Here is a 7,045-nt window from a genome sequence, read left to right as displayed (position 1 = left end):
ATTTCCAAGCCCCCCCCCCATAAAACAAAACAAACGAAAAGACAATCATAAGAAATGATTTTTAAAAATTATGTGGTGCTGACCTAGGGAAAAATGTTCAGCAAAAACTACCTATTACCTCTGGCATACAACTGGTGTGTGTTAATTTTAATTCTATTCAGATGACTCTTAAATACAAAGTCTCCCTCCTCCACCCCCAGTTTTCTCTCATTAAATGCAATCATTTGCATCAATCATTCATCTCAATTATAATGCAATTTGTAAGTAATAACATTCATTTATTTTTCAATGTGTCTTACAGACACGGGACCTGATTTTGAATCCTGGAATGGTTGAAATAAATAAATAAATAAATAAATAAATAAATAAATAAATAAATAAGGAAAGAAAGAAGGAAGGAAGGAAGGAAGAAAGGAAAGAAGAAAGAAAGAAAAACTGTTGGCAAGTGCTTGTATGCAATCCCAGTGGTGAAGAACTGGAAATAGTCAGATCCCTGGAGCTTCCTGGCCAGCCAGTTCTAGCCTACTCTGTGAGCTCCAGGTCCCGCGGAGAGATCCTGTATTGAAAACAAAGTCTTCAACTTCATCCTTCCTGAGCAACACTTGATGTTGTTTGGTTTCTGGCTTCCATTCCCTCCTGACACACACTCTGTACAGATACATGAAATGAACATAAACAAATACATGAACATATACAGAGACACATTTAAAAAGAAAAGAGAGAACCGTCTAATTGATTTACTAGTGCCCGACTGAAGCATACTCTTCATTTCTTACATCTGGGTTTAGACTTCCTGCAAGAACACTCAGAGGGGAGGAAAAAGCCAACAGGAAAGAAAAAAAAAAAGCTCAAAGGAAGGTGCTTGAGGGAAACGGGCTTGCTTTTTCCACCATGTGCAAAATGAAACCACAGTAAAGATGTCAAAACTCTTAGCTCAAAATAAAACAGGGCTTTCCCTGCAAAAGGCTGAGTTACACGTTGAATCTATTTTCTGTTTCCCCACTGTATCCATTTTGGCTTCACTCTAATTTATTTGGGAGGGAGTTGTGATGCAGGAGAGAGGCAACATCATATTATTCTTGGGAGGTCCATAATTGTCTTTGATGAATTATTTCTCATTATTGTGGTGAGTCTGGAGGGGATCTGTGGGCTACCAGGTGCCTTGTTTAGCTTTACCAATCCATATTTTGGCATTTACGTGCTCACGTGGTACAAGAAACACAGGAAGCTAATCCTTTAAGGTTTTGCAGATGTCCCATTATTGAAGACTTCAGAAAATGAGCTAGGAAACTAGGTGATGTTTCACAGAGCATGAGATCTTCGACGTCAGACTTGATGTCTAAGGAGCCACCTTTATTGGGTTGTTCAGCAGTAACTTTTTAACAACATGCATCACTAAACTGATGAAGAGGTTCTCTACGACCCCTTCAGAACCTGGAGGTGTAGGAGCGTCAAGCAAAGGCTGTCCAATCAGAGGGACACTTGTAGTGGAAGAACTTTGTGACAGATTAGGGGATAACCTGACTGAGGAGACAGGATCCTGTGCAAACAAATGGTACACAACTCAGCTAAGTGAGTGACAGAGTCAGAAAGATGCTTAGAATCCTAGAAAACCAGTGCTCCACCAGTGGCAGAGGTTCAGTTCCAAGCAGGCTGAGGTTTTAAGTTAGATACTGCCATAACCAGTTTTCTAATGTTAGTTGGCCACATTAAGTATCTTTTCTTGGCTTAGCAAACATGCTATGATGTCAGACTTGCAGGTAGGAGATGGAAGGTCTTGGGTTTCACTCCTTTCTTTGTGCAAGACTCAGGGCTTGAGGTGGAATTTTGAGCAGGGTGAGACATTAACATACCCTGCTCAGCGGTTAGCTCCAACCCTTCCCTAGGTGGCAGGCCCTCCCCTGTCCTCAGTCCTCTCTGAACTTTTCCCATCTGTGACTTCCTGAGTAGCATATGTTGCCCACAGTGCAGCTAGATTTTAATAGATTAAGTGACAATGTTCAAATTTAAATGAGAGGTTTAATTTTAGACTTCTCGGCCCAGTAAACATCATTGTTACAAGTTAAATGTCAGAGATGTCAGGGAAATAACAGTTGTCTCAGCCAGCTTTGTTTTTTTCATTAGCAGGAGGAAATGGCCTTTGAGCAATGTTCTGATGAGCTGTATTCTTGTTCCCTGCATGGCTCGGGCAGCCACATACTCAAGAATAGACTGCCTTTCCACCCCGGACCAATCCAGAATCAAGTGATGTTTTTCTGCAATGAGGAAACAATTGACCAAGACTTTGTTAGATGGAAGAGCAAATAGAGGCTTTGTTAAACCACAAGAATACCCCTCATGGGTTATTAGTCAGAATTCTCTAAAGACATAGGAAGAATAAAGCTGGTAACAAAGGGTGTTATTAGACTCACTCCCAGGGTCAGTCCAGGGAGACCAACAATGGCTATTTAACAGCAGAAAGGCTGAGAATCTAGTAGTTGCTCAGTTCATGAGGCTGGATGTCTCAGAAGTTATAATCTAGTGCTGGAGTCCAGGAGGATTCCTGAAAAGCTACTGATTTTCAGTCTATGCTGGGATACCAGCTGTAAAAACAGAGTAGATAAACTTGCCAGTGAGATTAGAGCAAGCTGGTTTAAAAAAAAAAAGCAAAAAAGCAAAGACAAACAAACAAAACAAACAAACAAACAAACAAGAAAACCCCGAAGTTTTCTTCTTCCATGTCCTTTTATGTGAGCTATCACTAGAAGGTGTGGCCCAGATTTGGGCTGCATCTTCTCACCTCAAATAATCTGATTATTAAAATTCCTACCAGCCTGGGTTTTAGTTGATTCCAGATGTAGCTAAATTGACAAGCAAGATTAGCTGTCACACCACTCAGAACAAATCCCTTTTTATTCATTTACAACCAGGCGAGAGGTTTTGTCCGGTATCTTTAGTACCACATCCGCAGAGTTTAGATCTGTTGCCCTTATAAGTGCTCAATGTATACTTCATAAACATGTGAAGGAACAAATAAATGACAAATGTTTATTTAGTAAACAGATACAGGTTGTGGTGCAGCAAGATGGTTTAGTGGCAACAGGGCTTGCTGCCAAGCCTGAAAACGTGAGTTCTATCCCTGAGACCCACATGGCATAGGAGAGAATTGATACCACAAACTGTCCTCTGACCACACACCATATCATTCGTACACATACCTGATCACACACACACACACACACACACACACACACACACACACACACGGTAGGTAAATGGAACCACCGATAATCAGGTGGTGACAGTGAACCAGTAGTCAAAGATACCGTGTTCATGGAAAACTGATCTGCTCTCTCCAATGGTGGTGAGCATTCAAAAAGTAAAGACCTATGTGAGAGTCTGAGAATGGAGGGGTGCAAAGACCTTAAATGAGAAGGCCAGGAGCAACCATACCAAAAATGAGTTTAATGTGCTCATTGGCTTTCATTTGTTCCTTTGGTAATTAATGTCTCTATTAATCCCTTGGGAGTTTTATATGATATATTTTGATGATATCCACCCTCACTCCTCCTGCTACCTCCTCTCAGACCCCTGTCCACTCCCTCACCCTCCTCATTTGTGAGTTTAACCTACCAGAGCTCAGCAATGCATGGCGACCTGTGCAGAGATGTTTACTGCAGTGTTATTATGACTTTCCAAACTGAGACCAACTTAACACCAGAAACAAGTTCAATAAGATATGCTCCATCAACTGAGAAATGTTGGACAAGCATTAAAGAGGAAGAACATTTATGTGTATCCATATAAGTACAAGTGTGTATTTTTTCACATAAATATAAATTCACATGAATCAGATAAATGTGATCAACCTGTCTCATGAAAAAGGTAAACAAAATTGCAGAGTAGAATATGTAGTGAGTCCATGTGTGCTTCTCTCTCTCTCTCTCTCTCTCTCTCTCTCTCTCTCTCCTTCTCTCTGTGTGTGTGTGTGTGCACACACGCACACCAGCGAGCACCTGTGTGCGATGTGCACATGTGTGTGTAGGTGTTCCTGCCTGTGCATGTGCTGGAGGTTGACTTTGGGTATATTCCTCCTGGCCCTTGAATATAATTTAGAGACAGAGTCTGTTGTTGAGCCTGGAGCTCACCAATTAGCTACGCTGTGTGGCCCGCAAGCTCTGGAGATCCAGTTGTCTCTGCCTCGATAGTACTGGGATCTCAAGTGCACATCACATGTCTGGCTTTTTACGTGGGTGCTGGGGATCTGAACTCAGGTCCTTATCCTTGCACAGCAAGCACTTCACTCACTGAGCCATCTCCTCAGCCCCTGAGCCATTTTTTTAAATGAGAAAATATGTATATAATATGTACAAGAATGTGCCTTGTGTGCAGTGGTGTGACATATGTCCTATTGAATCTGCAGATATGTCTGCTCTGTTTTTAATGCAGGTCAGTAATGTAGTAATTGGGGGGAGTTGCCTCCAAGGGAGATGAGATAAAGAAGAAAAACCAGCTGAGTGAATAGTTATCAGGAAGAATAGAACAGAAAGGTTTAAGTTAGGGTAGAGGGATTCTCTGGATATATGCAGCAAGTGGCCGATAGGTGGCTCCAGAATCCAATCTACTGACTGGCCTCTGACTTAAAGCTGTCAAATTTCAAGGTTATTCTCAGTTGTTGAGATCTGGTCAGCTGCCACCAAGGGAGAGGAGGGAGCTACCTCTCCTGCACTTCCTAGCTTGAGTCCACCCTCCTCTGCCTGCAGCTCTCAGTGATGAGCTCTACCTTCTACATCTATCTCTCTGGGCCTTCCCTCATCCTGGGGTTATAGCTAAATTATCTGAGGCTTCTCAACCTGTCACCTTACCTGTTTCTCAGGCCCCTGATGTAACCTAGCCTTAATTTAAAAAAAAAAAAAAACACAGTAGTATCCCTCAGATAGCATAAGCTGACTCACAGAACATGACAAAAATAAACAAATAAAAATTTAAAAAGAGCTTTCCCTCTATCATTAACTTGTCTGCTAGAGGATCTTTAACCCTTTAAAACCTACATCTAGCTTTTAGGACTGCGATTCTGAAAGCTTCTTCCGAAAGCAGGATTGTCTGGCTTATACTCTGGACATGGCTTCTTGGCTTCTGTTTCCTTTACCCTCCACCAGAGAACTGCCCTGATGGCTGGGGCTAGCTGGTAGATTTCTCTGGTAGCCACCTTTCACCTTTCCCTCTGTTTCCAGGATCCTTTTATTTTCTTTCTGGGTTTCTGAAGCTCTTTTCTCTCTCTCTCTCTCTCTCTCTCTCTCTCTCTCTCTCTCTCTCTCTGGAATACAGTCTATCTATCTCTAAATATGTGTATTTATTGCATCTCTACCTATAGATAGCATCTATATATCTATATCATCTATCCATATCTATCCGAAACGTTTTAATTAAAAAATATTTTCAGAAATATATTCTCATCACAGTTTCCTATCCCCAAACCTCCCAGATCCTCTCCACTTCCTTACCACCCAACTCAGGCCCTTTCTTCCTTCCCTTCTCTTCTGAGAACAAACAAGCAAACAAAAATTCAGACTCTCCCCTTCACTAGCTCACTCAGAGATTGGCCTCTTGTCTTTCACAGAAACCTGTGTTCATATCTGCAGTGCTGTGACTAAATATTTGACAGAGGCAATATGAAGTAGGGGATGTAGTTTCAGGAGACGTCAGTCTGACTAGATGGAGTGGATCTGATCAGGACCATTGTAGCTAGAGTGTGAGGCAGAAGCTTTTTCATGGCTGTGGGTTAGGAAACACAGCTGGAATTGGGGGCCAGACTACAGCCTCTAAAAGCCCCTCCCACGTGGCCTACCGAGCTCCAGCTCCACCTTCTAGAAGTTGCACAGCATCCCAAAACTCACCATCACTTGGGGAAGAGGAGCTCAAAGCGTGAGCCTGTGGGGAAACATCTCAAATCCAAGCCATAACATTGTTCAATTGCTTAGGTCAGGTAAGATGCATATTTTTATAGTCCCCCTTTTTACAATAATGATCAGAGCCCAATGCTCCTGCCTGGGAGTAGATTGGAAGTTGAATGTGTAATGCTTTGTGGCCAAAGACCACCAGGAACAGCTGAGGCTGAAAATCTAGGGCTTAGTGGCAGCCCGGAGGAAGTTTGTACATCCTGAGAGCAGGAGCTGGGGGTGGGAGGTGTCCCTCAGTAGGGGAGTGTTATGTTAGAAAGATTCTGCTACAGGGTCTAGGGTGGTTGTGTTAGGTGGTTTGGGGAATACTTTTTGGAGGAGCTGTTATATACTGCTAATAGGAGGTAATGCTACAGTTGAATATATCAAAACATTCAATGGAGAAGGAGGGGAGGAATGCATGAGCCCCTCCCTCCCTCCCTCCCTCCCTCCTTCCCTCCCTCCCTCCCTCTCTCCCTCTCTCCCTCTCTCCCTCCACCAGTAACTAGTAAAGAGCAGCAGCTGGTTACAGGAACCAGGAAGAACTGTCTGATGTTTTTTCTGCTTGCTTACTTGTTTGTTTTCTTGTGGCACACCAGTACTCACATGTTGCATTCTCACACTTGATTGTGCAAGCATCTTCTATCTTTCTTCATCACTGGTCCTGAGAAACCTCATCAGATGTTGATCTGCAGGAACTCTGAAATACTGCATTGACCCAGCTGGGCCAGGTTCTGGCTAGAAGAGGCAGTCTTGTTTTCTCTCAAAAGGAAGAAGAACAGCTTTCCTCCCTTACCTGAAGTCACTTTCAGCAAATGGCAATCTTACTGTTGGCTGTGCTGTGCAGGCTCCAGGGATCTGTTGAAGCAGTTGGAATAACAGCTGAATTTAGTCCCAGTAGAAGTAAAACTTGGCCTCAGGCCCAGGGCCTCTGTAGTTTCTGAAGATATAAGACGCTCGGCATTCTGGGAATCAGTGTAAACAGGAACAGGGCCTCCCTCAGTCTTGGTGACTTGCTCTCTGCACACCACCTCTTCCCCTTTGCTTTTCAACCACATGGGTTTAGCTTTAGCTTTTCTTGCTGGCTCTTTCATCCGTTTAGTATTTCGAAAACACCTAGCATCTCT

The 7,045-nt window shown here is 42.9% G+C and overlaps 1 long non-coding RNA gene across 1 annotated transcript; it reads right to left on the bottom strand.

The window, feature by feature from the left end:
* Positions 1 to 1,997: 1,997 nt before the first annotated feature.
* LOC114613617 lies at positions 1,998 to 6,620 on the bottom strand. The gene is made up of 2 exons (XR_003710206.1): positions 6,525 to 6,620; positions 1,998 to 2,255 (listed from the first exon to the last, which is right to left on the bottom strand). It is a non-coding gene; the product is annotated as an uncharacterized LOC114613617 (long non-coding RNA).
* Between the last annotated feature and the right edge of the window lie 425 nt (positions 6,621 to 7,045).

Source organism: Grammomys surdaster, unplaced genomic scaffold (assembly GCF_004785775.1).
Source record: "Grammomys surdaster isolate TR1022 unplaced genomic scaffold, NIH_TR_1.0 126248, whole genome shotgun sequence".
Taxonomy (NCBI): domain Eukaryota; kingdom Metazoa; phylum Chordata; class Mammalia; order Rodentia; family Muridae; genus Grammomys; species Grammomys surdaster.
Note: the sequence above shows the minus strand (reverse complement) of the source record. Positions and strands in the feature narration are given on the sequence as shown.